Source organism: Belonocnema kinseyi, chromosome 9, assembly GCF_010883055.1.
Source record: "Belonocnema kinseyi isolate 2016_QV_RU_SX_M_011 chromosome 9, B_treatae_v1, whole genome shotgun sequence".
NCBI classification, from domain to species: domain Eukaryota; kingdom Metazoa; phylum Arthropoda; class Insecta; order Hymenoptera; family Cynipidae; genus Belonocnema; species Belonocnema kinseyi.
Window position 1 is genome coordinate 102528154 of NC_046665.1, and position 14395 is coordinate 102542548.

The following is a 14395-nucleotide window of genomic DNA, read 5'->3' on the forward strand; positions in this document are numbered from 1 at the left end:
AAAATTGAAGAAATCTAATTTTCAATTAAATTAACGAATCATGACTTAACGCAAAAAAAATAATAAGAAAAATATTTCTGAAATATAAAAAAATTATGTTTATTTTTAGTTATCAAAATGGAAATTTCTCATATTGAAACCTTTGGAATTTAATTTTTCTAAAGAAACGTTCAAAACAGAAAGTAATTGGAAACGGAATTTTTTTACTAGAAAACGAGTGAAAAAAGTTCGAAGTTTCAAACTCCGTTGAAAAATTTTTTTCTCTTTATTCATTGAATAATTTGTACGATATCTAATATGTTTAATTTTCAACGTTTTTTAGAATAATTCAACTTTAAAGATATGTAGTTAAATATTTTGACATTGTTGTGCGAATAAAGGTGATTTTTTTTTTAATCAATTACTTCTTTTTTTTAAATAAGAATAGACCACACAGTCATAGTTTAACTTATTTTCATACAAATTAATTAACGAAATTTGAAAAATATTGCTTAAGAATTTGAATATTATATATTGTTTTAATTGTGTGAACGATACGAATAATAATAAAGAGCTGGTTGAGATTGAACGAGATCTGTCTTTTCAAGTCAGCGCTACCTTTCATTATAATTTTGGAACTATTATAATATTTTACTGCAGGATCAACATTATATTTGCAGATCCAGAAACGTTGCTTAAAAAGCAGAGTTTAGATTCAAAGCACGAGCAGTAGAACTCGCTTATTTCGTGCGGCTACTACATAATTAAACGTAGATATTTCACTGAGAAATCTCAAAATCTTCAAATTATGAATGTGGAAATCTAAATCGAATTTGCATAAAGAGTGCTAAGATTTCTTTGAGATTACTAGGAGTTCCCAGATATTCAAAACTTCTCGAGATCGGGACTCTCTAGAAGAAATCAGACTCGGCTAAGATCGGCGGTGTTCGGATAGAGTCGGTCGTTAGTTCTACGCACCGAGCCAGCGTGTGCATCACTAACGTGTGAATGGGTGAATGCTTCGTAGTGTGAATTCTCGATGCTAAGCGAAAGATTTGCAAGATTTCCAAGAATTGTAAGTGTTCCAAGAGTTCCTCAAAGAGTTCTCATACGATTTAAATCGTAGCAATCTGATATTTTCAGTGACTAGCACCTCGATTTTCATATAATATTTTACTTTTGAGAAGAGTAAATTATTCAAAGCCCATTGGAAGGCATAGTGACCGTAAAGGACTAGGGGCCAGTCAAATGACAAGATTTATTAAGGCCTGTTTAGCCTATTAGCCAGACTGCCTTGAGTGCCCACTCGAGGATGGCACGCTGGACTGGCCTGCTTGAGTAGAGGAGCTTGCTGGAGTATGGGCCATTATTCCTTCAGGCAGATCAGGTATGATCCACTTTGAGAAATCTTGTTTGTGATAATTCCAAGGTCTTAGCGTCCCCCAAAAAACTGTATCATCATAACGTTCTAGTGGATTTGGCCGTCTAATAAAAATAACTCGGATGGTTCATTATGAACCTCACATTCGACCCTAACGTCAATAATTGAAGAGTAATGAAGATGACGCTTTTTATGTGTACTTAAATAATCTAATTGTATGAACACGCGATCTCGTACGCGAACTGTTCTTGTAACATCAGAAGCCCAAAGCCATGCTAACGAGTTTTTTGTTAGATCATGTCTTTATCTGTCCACTTTCCATAATCTTGGAACCTTGAATCCTTATATAAGTACGGGCTTATGGTGTAAAACTATATATGGGTGGTGGCGGCAACTAGGGTGAAGAAGGTCTAGCTTCACCAACTGAAGTTTCCATTGGATCTAGTTAATTAACAAAAAAAAGGGTTTATTAATTTTTCGTACACTGGAGGTATATATGTGAGCAAGTTTTGTAAAATGGTTCTGAGCGAGTGTTTTTTCTTCGTTGTCTTTTTTTTTTAGAATAGAATGCAAAAAGAAATTTAAATGAACTAATTATATTTCAAATATGGCATCTCCTTCTAGCACAATAATATATTTACTTCATACTATTTATCATCATCATATCATAATAATATCATAATAACTATTTATCATCCCTTAAAGTGTGAGAGACTTTACCGCAAAATTTGATTGAAACACGAGCAACAGGGTGATTTTTTACGACAATAGGTTAATAATGAAGGTACACATTTTTTCAATTAAAAATCATGTAAATACCATATTTCAATACAGTAGGAAACACTTTAAACTCCTTAGATTTCAAGACGAAACATATATTGAATTTTCAACAGACGAGATTAATTTACGATTCAGAAAGACCAATTTTTAAACAAATGCATTAGTTTTTGCCCAATAATTGAATTTTCAACTTATAAAAAACAAGTTTCTGAGTAAACATGAAAAAATTCAAATCTTAGATAAAAGCAAATTAATTTCTGACAATAAAAATAATTTTTAGTTAAAATGTTAAATCTACAAATGGTGGAATTCTTAACCTAAAAATATGATTTCTGATCATGAAGTGCATTTTCTACAAAAAGTTCAATTTTGATAAGATTATGAATAAAGAATATCGGGGAATATAGAGGATATATCATAATATTTAGGAATATGCAACAATATGTCGAAACATATTTAAATTTCAACATTAAATAACACATACACAAAAAAAAAATATATTTACACAAAATTGACAGCTGGGGGGGGGGGGGGGGGGGGTATGATACAAGTCCATGATTGTTCACGAGGTTTGAAAGTAAATTAATTTGTTGAAAATTTTACAATTTTGTTCAAAAGTCACAATTCTTGATTGAAAATTTAACTGTTTTTTTGTTTGGCTCGAAAATTCAACAATTTGATTGCAAGTTTTCTTTTTCCTTGACATGCAGATACAATTTAATAATTTCGTAAAAAATTTGTATTTTCGACTTAAAAATTCAACAATTGGTTAGAAAATTTAATTATCTGGATAAAAATTTACGTATTTTGTCGAAAATTGGTTTTTTAGAGAAAACAAAGTTTTTGGTTGATAATGAATTTTTTTCTAACTTGAAATTTAAACATTTTTGTTGAAAAATCCACTTGTTTGTTGATAATTAACCTTTATGGGTGAAAATTAAACTGTTTATAACAAATTCGCGATTTTAAATAAAAATTTCAACAACTTGGTAGAAAATTTATCTATTCAGTCAAACATATACCTATTTTGAGCAAAACTTCAGTTTTTTTTATAGAAAATCTATTTTTTTGCTTTAAAGTGTCACTGTTTGATAGATATTTATTATATTTTAGTTTGAAATTAAAGTATTTTATTGAAAAGTTCTTTTTGTTGGTAAAATTTAACTTATGTTTGCTTAAAATTTAATTTTTCTATGAAATATCAACTATTACCATAGATATTTCGTTTAAAATTCAGCTCTTTGGTTTAAAGCTTTAATATTTTCTTAAAAGTTCATTTTTTCAGATTAATATTTAACATTTTAGTTGCTAGTCTAAAAGAGAAAAACGTTGCCTCTAGATAAAAATAATTATAATTAATCAATTTCATTTTTCAGTCAATTTGTGCAAGATACGACAAATATTAAAAAGACAAAAATTGTACACCCAAAAAAGATCTATTATTTTGTTATAAATCCTTTTTTTGATGAAACGCGCAGTTTTTGTTTTATTCCACAAAAAACAACGAATCAATTTTTTTTACTCTTAAAAAATAAGATTGAGGCCATTAAGACCATTTTTCGGTATGTTGTGATTTGTTAAATTGACGCCCATATAATTTCAGCAAAAGAAGGAAGAATTTAAAAAATATTTTTTGAGGTAAAGTAAAGAAATAGTCACATTAGCGAACAGTCCTGAAAAATTAGTGCATTTAGGTTACTTTTTTTTTAAATAGTAGAAAAATATTGTATGTGCATGCCAAAATTGGCATCACTAAGGTCCGTCCACTTAGCGCCGTCATCAAGGCAAATTGAAAAATAGAATAATTGTAGTACTGTGTCTAGGCTGTTTGAATCTAAATTGTAGTGATTTTTCTATATGACCTTCTGATTTTTTGCTATGTGCAGATATTGGTTAGCTTCGCTGTGTGCAAGGAAAACGCGCAATTGCTTCAAGTGAGAGCGAGACTGTGTGTCTTTAGTTCAACTTTCTCTGGCGTGCTAATTGTGGACTGTGTGACGAAGTGACTGTGTCATAGTTTTCAGTGCTGCGTACCAAAGAGAATTTTTCTTCTCGAATTAGACGGTATACTCCGAATCATGTTGTGAAAGTATGTCCAAAAATTGTCGGTGATATAAGCGATATTTTGAAGTGCAGTATCTCTTCTTCTCGCGAATACAGCGCCACTGGTACAGTATGTTTGAATTTAATTTATAGTGTTAAAAACTGAGTTACCATTTGCTTCGTAACGAGATTGTTGATCGATTCAGCTGATAGTGATAATACATAATGAAGAATGCAAATGATTTTACCTTAGTGCAGCTGAAAGAGGTTCTCAAAACAAGAGGTCTCTCAACAATAGGAAATAAATCCCATTTGATCACAAGGTTGGAGGAAGCTTTCCCTGGTGACCGACGACTTCAGGATTAAGCAACATGAGTCGACATGATGAGACGAGAGATGAACTTGATAAGAAGGGAGCAAGATGTGCCTCAGCGTGAGATGGAACTCCTCCGGCGCGAAACACATCGAGAATCGGGCTTTCGCGAAAGCTCAGCGAGTTTTCGCCCGAATTTCAATATTAGAGACATTAGTGATCTTGTAAGCGAGTTTAATGGAAGTGATCAAAATTTCTCTTAATAGGAAAAGCAAGTGCAACTTTTTGGTACCGCCTGCGAGCTAGCTGACAACCTAGCTAAGAGATTAGTTAGTTCCAAACTGAGAGGCAACGCTTTGGAATGGTTCCACTCAAAATCGAAACACATAGAAATGGATATGAGCGATCTACTTGCAGAAATGAAAAATATGTTTGATGATCGCCTAAGGAGGCTGGAACGTCGACGTCTTTTCGAAGAAAGGAAATGGCAGAGAAATGAGCCATTTAATCAATACTACCATAATAAGCTGATTCTCGGAAATCAGGTTCTAGTGGAAAATGACAAGATCGTCGACTATCTGATCGACGGCATTCCAGACCACGGAGTTCTTGGAAGCTTTTAATAAAATTTCTCTGACTTCCGGGGAGTCGAAAGGTTACTCTAAAGCCAAGTACAAAACTGAAGAAACTGGCTAAAGGAGGAAGGTCCCAGAAAATTCATCACCTGATATAACTGTAGGAAAACCGGACACACCGCTCAACAATGCCAGCTGCCAAATAAATTGAAGTGATATGAATGCAAGCAACCTGGGCTAGAAACAAAAACAGAACTGAAATTAACTTTGACTGACGAGAAACCGTTCTATTTTTCATCCAGACGATTATCGTATGATGAAAAATCAAAATTTGAAAAAATTGTAAATGATTTGATGACAAACAGGTTATTCGCCTAAACAATTCAGAGTACGCGCCGCCTATAGTGTTAACTTTGAAGATAAGCGGCGATCTACGATTTTGCGTAGATTACACAGCCACACAAAAAAAAGTTTGCGGATCTGGTAACAAGACAAACGTATTCCTATGGATTTTTGGGCGCTGAATTCAAATTCGGTATCAAAAATCACCCCTTACGTCATGGTTGAGCCATAACCTCAAAAAATGACGAAAAATCATGCACTGAGGCAAATAAATTTAAAAATAATGCCAGTGATGCAAATTTTTACTTCAAAATCATTTTGACAACTGTGAAGGATCAACCCTTGCCTGATATCAACTTATTTAACATAACTTTACCCAGCAGAACCCGACCTCACCTAACCTGAATTAACAGAAATTTATTGAACTATACGTAAAGCTCTGGAAGCATATTTTCCCAGTAGCAAATGTGTGCTACGTCGAATGGGTCAACTCGAGCCTAACCTAGAAATAAATCTAACCTAGCCTAATATAACTTACCTCACGAAACACAATTAAACTGATTGTGTTGTCCCGTTGTGTTTGCGGTACCATTTCATTCAGCTTCGGCTTAACCTACATAGAGGTTTAAACTATCCTAACCTAACAAAACCTGACCTAACCTAACCCATTACGCTAGCAACCCTGTTCTTGCGTACTTTCATATTTTGACATTAATAGCAGTAAATGTCTGGAGTTTCGTAACCGCTTGTTCTTTGCATTATTCGCCTGTGTCTGTAACCAGAGCACCTTCACGTGGTGACAGTGGGCAACGGATCCACATTGACTGAGTCCCTAGGTAAACGGCGTTCATGCTGTCATGGCAGACACAGGTAAATATTGTATGACAATGCAGGGGAAAACTCCAGTATCGGCGTCTGGTCAGGGTGGGAAAGCGGACTCTTCGACGTCGTCATCATGCAACCGTAGCTCTTCATCAATGTATCACTTGGTTGGTGTAGAGTATCATGCTACAAGGAAAAAAACCGCGAGCATTTCTCAATCGTATGCCTGCAAGAATAGCTCAAATTCATTCTGTTACATTTGCAGTAAATATGAAGTGAGCAGTTTGCGAAAATCAATCGACGAGGAAGTGAAAAGTCTTTACGAAAAGTGTTTTGACCGTAAATTACTGCACCAAGAAACAAAATGGGTTCCTTACGTCATTTGCAATTCCTGCAGATTTATGTTGCATCGTCTAAAAAATTCAAACAACGAAAAGTACCACAAGTACTCTACACCAACCACATGGGGAAAACCCGTTATTGCGAAGGATTGCTGCTTTTGCATGAATTCCGTCAAAGGGTTCAACGCCAAAAATAAAAATAACATTTCGTACAATAATGTGTGCACAGTCACAAGAGAAATTGAAATCAATAAAAATGCAAGCCAGACTGATTTAAGCGCTTCAGAAGATGATAGAATGGAAGTTGAAAGTCAACGTCATGCAGACGGTAGTGAAACCAGTGATCGTACAGAAAATAGTTCTGATGATTCCCAAGAAAATGATGAATTAGATGACGAATACAGCGTGCATAAAACGAAATTGAAGGTTCCAATATAAGTGTCGCAACTAGAACTGAATGATTTTATTAGAGATCTTGGATTACCGAAAGACGGCACTGAATTTGCCGCTTCATTTCTAAAAAGAAGAAATCTTCTAGAGCCAACGACAAAAGTTTCTTTGTATCGCGACAGGGACAAAGAATTCAGAAAGTTTTTCATTAAAGACGAAGAGACGTCTTTAGTGTACTGCACTGACGTTAACGGACTAATGAACCACTTGAAGAAAAATGTAGGCAGAGACGAAGAATGGCGACTTTGCATTGATTCGTCGAAACGCAGCATTAAGGTTGTTTTACTGCATAACACGAATACTTACTCTCCTATCCCTATATCTCACTAAACGGTCATCAAAGAAGAATATAACAATGTTAAAATGCTTCTTGAAAAAGTTAATTACATGAATCACAAATGGCAAATATGTTGTGATCTCAAAATCATAACAATGATATCAGGCCAACAATCAGGTTTCACGAGAAAGCCATGCTTTATATGCCTGTGCAATAGCAGAGATCGAGCCAATCATTACAGAAAAAAACATTGGCCTTTAAGAGATTCATTCAAGCCTAGTTCTCAAATCATCAACCAAAGCCTCGTTGATTCAGAAAAAATTTTACTACCACCCCTCCACATGAAGCTTGGGCTTATGAAGCCCAAGCTAGCCCACGCTTAATTGAAAGAAGGAGTCTTTGATGGACCACAGTTTCGAATATTGACAAGAGATACTAATTTCGTGAGCCACATGATGAAAATTGAAATGGACGCTTGGGAAAGTTTTAAAGCAGTAAACGCAAATTTCCTCGGTAAAAAAAGTCCAAACTACGAGAATATTGTTGCGAAAGTGATAAAAAACTACAAAAAGTTAGGTTGCTTGATGAATTCAAAAACTTCACTTTCTAGATTCCTATCCGGATGAGTTTCCATAAAATGTTGGTGATTTCAGCGAAGAACAAGGGGAGCGTTTTGATCAAGACATGAAAGTGATGGAACAATGATATCAGGGTAGATAGGACGAGGTCATGATGGCTGATTTTTGCTCGATGCTGAAAAGGGAAACGAATGTAGGTCTTAAACGTAATCGTTCCTTCGAAGAAAAAAGGACCCGTTATAGCAGGCAGAAACTAGACTGAAGTAGGTCTATAAATCAATTTAATTACGATAAAAAGAAAGATAAAATGTAGACACGAAAGATAGTATAAATATATCCCTTAAGTCTAAGAAAAGCTGAGAAAAAATTTTTTTGAATATATCTCTTATTCATTTGCACATTTAAGTTACATTTCTACATTTTAATTGATACAAACATTGTCAGGTTAATTGAAATGGGGTCAATTCCACTTGTAGTTCTAAGTTTCTTCAAATGAGTAATGTGCGTCTAAATTTTTAACCACCTGTAGTAGAATAAAATGTTAGATTCATTTGTAGGTTAAGACCGAGTTAACCTATAAAATATAGCACACATTTAAGACTGAGAACCGTACGTTTACATAGCTACACGTGTGGTTGAATTTCATTCGGTGAGGTTAGGTTAGGTTAGTATAGGTTTGACCTCTTTGCAGGTTAAGCCCAAACTGATTTAAACGGTACGGGTAACACAACTGGACAACACAATCAGTTTAATCGTGTTTCGTGAGATTAGGTTAGGTGAGGCTAGGTTAGATTTATTTCTAGGTTAGGCTCGAGTTGACCCATTCGATGTAGCACACATTTGCTACTGGGAAAATATGCATACAGAGCGTTACGTGTAGTTCAATAAATTTCTGTTAATTCAGGTTAGGTGAGGTCAGGTTCTGTTGGGTAAAGTTATGTTAAATAAGTTGATATCAGGCAAGAGTTGATCCTTCACAGTTGTCGAAATGTTTTTGAAATGAAAATTTGCATCACTGGCATTATTTTTAAATTTATTTGCCTCAGTGCATGATTTTTCGTCATTTTTTGAGGTTATGGCTCAACCATGACGTGATAGGTGAATTTTGATACTGAATTTGAATTCAGCGCCTCAAAATCCATAGGAATACATGTGTCTTGTTACCAGATCCGCACATTTTTTGTGTGTGGCTGTGTTATAGAACATTGAATAAAATAAGACTGCGAGGCAACTATCCCCTACACTGAATCGATGACTAAATAGATGCTCTAGGGGGTAAGAATTATTTTAGTTAACTTGATTTCAAGGACGATTTCCACTATATTGACGGTGCCCCAGGCTCGATTAAACTAACCTCATTTGTCACACGGATTGGCCAATATGAATATTCAAAGATGGCTTTCGGCCTCAAGATGGTCCCAGCGACATTTCAAAGATTTATTAATAATGCTTTTTCAGATTTATTCAAGAAAGCGGGGGGGAGGTAATCGTATAATTAGACAATATTATGGTGGCAATCGAAATAATAGAAGAACAAATTGAAATTTTGCGAGAAGTCTTCATTGTATCGTCAAAAAATAAAATGCAAATCAGACTGGAGAAAGGCTCTTTCATGCAAACTCAGATAGAATTATTAGGCTACATTGTTTCCTCAGAAGGAATTCGTCCATCAAGAAAGGGTCTCGATGCAATCAAAGGGTTCCCGGAACCACAGACCGTGACTCATCTACATATAAAGATTTTTGAGAATGTGTCAGTATTTTCGGAAGTATGTTCAGGGTTTTGCATTTATAGTTAAACCCTTTCATAATTTATTGAAAAGGAATGCAGCTTTTGATTTCGGTGACTCGCAGGTTAACGCTTTTGTAACTTTAAAAAACAAACTAATGTCCGAGCCAATATTAGCGATATATAATCCCCACGAACAAACCGAACTTCAGTGCGATGCCAGTTTCCTCGGTTTTGCCTCAATTCTCTTGCAGCAAAAAGATGATAAACGTTTTCACCCAATATTCTTTTTCTCCGAAAGGACCACTGAATGCGAAAGCAGGTACCACAGTTTTGAACTTGAGACACTTTCCATTGTAAATTCTCTTAAAAGATTTCGAGTGTATTTTCACATGCTCAAGTTTAAGATTGTGACCGACTGCAATTCCCTTAAACAAGCTATGGACAAAAAAGAAATTAATCCTAGAATTGAAAGATGAGTTTTAGAACTTCAGAGTTTTTATCATGAGTTTAAACGTCGTCCGGGGACACGAATGCAACATGTGGAGGCGTTGAATCGATCTTCGCAAAACTTTAGAAGACCGACCACTCGATTTTTTCGAAATGCGAAACGGCGTAGTTTACCGAAAGGAGGGAGATAATCTACTCTTTTATGTACCATCGAATATGGAGAAACAAGTCTTTTTTATATATCACGATCAAACGTGTCATGTGGGCTCTGGTACAACTAAAGGGGCTATCAGTAGAATGTATTGGTTTCCGAATTTAAATGAGAAAGTGGACAATCGCATACGAAATTGCGTGAAGTGCATGTCCTTTTCACCTAGTACTGGAAGAGCCAAGGAATATTTTCATATTGTTTCTAAGGATGACGTACCTTTTGCGACCGTACAGATTGACCACTTTGGTCCTGTTGATAATTCAAATGCAAAAGTAGCCAAGAAATACGTGTTCCTTGTCGTCAATGCGTTAACAAGGTTCGTCAAATATTATTTCACAAAAACTACTTCGAGCCAGGAGGCAATAGGTTGCCTTAGTCAGTATTTCTAAAGCTATAGTAATCCGAATACCTTAGTTTCTGATCGAGGTAGCGACTTTACTTCTATAGAGTTTGCCGATTTTCTGACTGAAAGTCGTATTAAGCACATTCTAATAGCGACAGGGTCCCCTCAGGCCAACGGCCAAGTTGAACGGATTAATAGAGTAATGGCTCCCATGCTAGCCAAGTTAACGAACGATAAGTCGGGTTTACAGTGGTGTAAGACGTTAAAGAGCGTGGAGTTTTCTCTTAACAACATAATAAATTGACCTACAAAGTCTACACCAAGTCGCTTATTGTCCGGTTAAGATCAGTGCGGCGATTCAATCGACGATGTTAGGGAATTCCACGAGAACCATATTCAAAAAGGTTTTCGAGGCCTAGACAAGCTAAGAGAAACTGTGAACGAAAATAATGATGAAGCTCAAGATTATAATAAGAACTATTGAGACAAAAAGAGAAAACAAGCGCATGAACACTCCGAAAGCGATCTAGTAATGCTACGCAATTTTGATTGTACCTCTGGGGTTTCGAAGAAAATAATCCCGAAATTTAAGGGACCATATTAAGTTGCGAAAAAACTGCGATTCAACAGGTACCTAGTATCTGATATAGAAGGTTATTAAAATACACAAAAACCCTGAAAAGACGATTGTAAGCGTAGGGCCCCGAACCCTCAGTCTTTGCCCAAGGCCTCTTGAGTTGACACGTTTTCCAATGAATAATAGTATACTGCGTATCCGTTGTGTTGTTTCCTAATGTCCTGACCCCTACATAAGCTATATTTGTTTGCTTTTTTTACTTATTTGAAGCACAAAAATGTGCCCGATTTGCGGACACATTCTCATCATGCGCGACTCATTACGCTGACAAGTTTGAACGCGCCTAGGGCGCGTTCAAACTTGTCGTTTTTTTTGCTTTTAGCATACCAAAATTTAACAGTTTTTTTAGTCTCCAAAAAGGCTTTTTTCTTATTTATATTTTCAAAATCAAAACATGAAAAATAATTTAAAATTATGATTCGAAGTATTAAAAGCGCACTATCTGAAACACGGAATTTGATACGCACCCATTCCTTAAAAAATTAAAAACGTAGAAGCTGAATAGTTTTAGGATATCTTATAAAATGAATATAATATTTGAAAAAATACTGAAATGTACAGTTTTCAATTAGTTTAAAAAATTTTAATGTAACGTTTCCAAAACAAACTTATTTAAACTAACTACTTTCAAAATAAATCATTTCTACAATTTGTACAATCATAATTCAATAAATTCAAAAATGAGTTTATAATTAATTGGACAAAAATTTAAGAAACTTCAAAAGAATTTGATCAAATGCCTTCAAATTTAGGGTGAGATTTCAAGACTTCAAGAATAATGAAATAAAAACTGTTAAAAACTTTATCGAATGAATAGAATTGAGTAAATTTAGAAAAATGTAAAAAATTTTAGGATAAACTAATAATAATTTAGGGTGAATTGAAAATGAATTGCAAAAAATATTTTCAAATTTTTCTAAACGGGACAATGAAATTCGTCCGTTTTAATACCAATGCAAGTTGCGAATTAAAATAATATACATTTATTGGAATGATATAAAATTTCAGGAATAAACTCGAGTGCGAAGCATGAGATACGTGATGAGAATGTGTTTGTTACAGCCGAAGGAGCTTTAAAAAAAGAGAATTTACAATCATTAAATTACTGTTGTCGATACTTTTACCATTAGTTTTAAATAATGTGCGATGAGAATGTGCCCACAAAGTGGGCAGATTTTTTTGTTTTAATTCTTCTTCTTAACTTCAAAAGTCAAGAATGTAATTTCGAGTTTCCTTCTTTCTTGAAGTAAAAGGGACCACGCACATTTCTTAAAGAGAAGTGGTTTCGGTCAATTCGGCTCGATTTGTTATAGGTTGCGTAACTCGACATTTCGAAAAAATGCCTCCGTGGGCGCAAAGCCCAAAACCTCCTGGGTTCCGACACAAGGTCCACTGAAGTGAGTATCACCAGGTATAAGCTCTCCTAAAAATAAAGGTTGATTGTAAAAATCTTGATCTAAGGCTTGCTGTTCAATTCAAATACAAGGAGTATTTGAGACCTTGACATCAATGTCTTCTCTTGAGTTTTTTTCATATCGTGTGTTTTTTAGCTTAAAATTTTGATTTTCGGTTGATTAAATGTTTGAAAACGCTATATACTCTGATAATTTTCCTTTGATCGAAAAAGGCACATAAATAATTATTTGTTCTTTTTAATACTATGAATATCCGTACATAGAATTTGAAATTCAGAAAAAAGTGGTCTCAAAAATTTACGAAATGCGCTCACTTTAAAAATTTGTATCAAAAATGGATGGTTCACGAACTCGTCCTTTCTTTTAGGAACTAAAAAAAGTGTGCCAAGGATGGATTTGAATCGTTCATTTTTTCGAGAATTATCGTGTTTACGGACGGCCAGCCGGACGGACGTACAGGCAGACAGACAGACGCCATTGTAAAAACTATATTTTCAGATTCAGAGGTCTCGAAAGTGCAGATCCGTTGAAAAACTGTGATGTCAAATTTCCGACAATTCTAATACTATCTCAATCATAAATGATAAGAATGTAAAAATGGATTTGTCCTTGAGATGTTCCTTTGACCTTGAACTTGATTTCAATGTCGCAAATACTTGTTGTATTCAAAAGTGTGTTATTATTTGATGATTTTTAAATACTTTCTCTGCGCAAGGCTACTTTTTGCTAATTATTTAATTTTGCTTAAATATTTAAATCTTTTTCAATGTACCCTTAAAATTAATTGGCAAAAAGCAAAGAATAATTTTTAATTTTTCAATTTTAAAATAAATATCGGTAAACTAAAAAAAAAACAATTCTGACTTTCATCAATTGTACAGATCGTAGGTTTAAATAAAATCCACGCTATAGTTTTCAATGCTCTAATTTTAAGAATGAATTAACTAATAAAATTTGTTGTTAAATTATAGAATTTCAAGCAATTTCAATGAAAAGCATTAAAACTTGATGGATTACAATTTTTTTAATTGCCACTTTTTAAACTAGAAATTAAAAATGTTTTATTGCTTAGTTGTTATTTCTACATCAAAATTTGTCTTGAAAGCTTGTTAAATATTTCTTTAAATTATTTATTTAAAAGAAAAATCTTTGATATTTTTCACCGGAATTTGAAGCATATTTTCTTATTATCTGAAGATCTTTAACCAACGTAATTAAACTAGCTGATATTGAGACGAAACATCTTCGGAACACTGTGTAATCACTATAAAGATGCCGCTTAGCTTAGCTCCTGTTTTTTTTCCTGTTTTTTTTTCCATTGCCCCTTTTCTCCATTTGCTCAGACACTTTTTTATTCTTTCTTTACTTTCCCAGCATTCCTCGTCCCACTAGCCTCTCTTTGCCACTACTCTTTCTTCATTAGTATCCAGCTCATTCTTCCTCTTTTCAATCGACCTCTTCAACCTTTCAATTAACGAGTCTATTCCCTCCTTTTTTCATAACTAACCTTTTCCTTTTTCATCTTTTGTTTAAACTCTTTTAATTTATCTACCTCCCCCCCAGACTCCCATTTTCGTGTTTCTTTCGTACCCTTTTTCCGTTTTCCCTCTGCCGCCCTTACTGACGCCTGTTTACCAGGTGTATACATATGAAACCGGTATTGCCATCTAGCGGCCAGTAGGCACACTTGTAGGCACTGTCGGAACTTACCATTTGTGCTAATTGGCGTA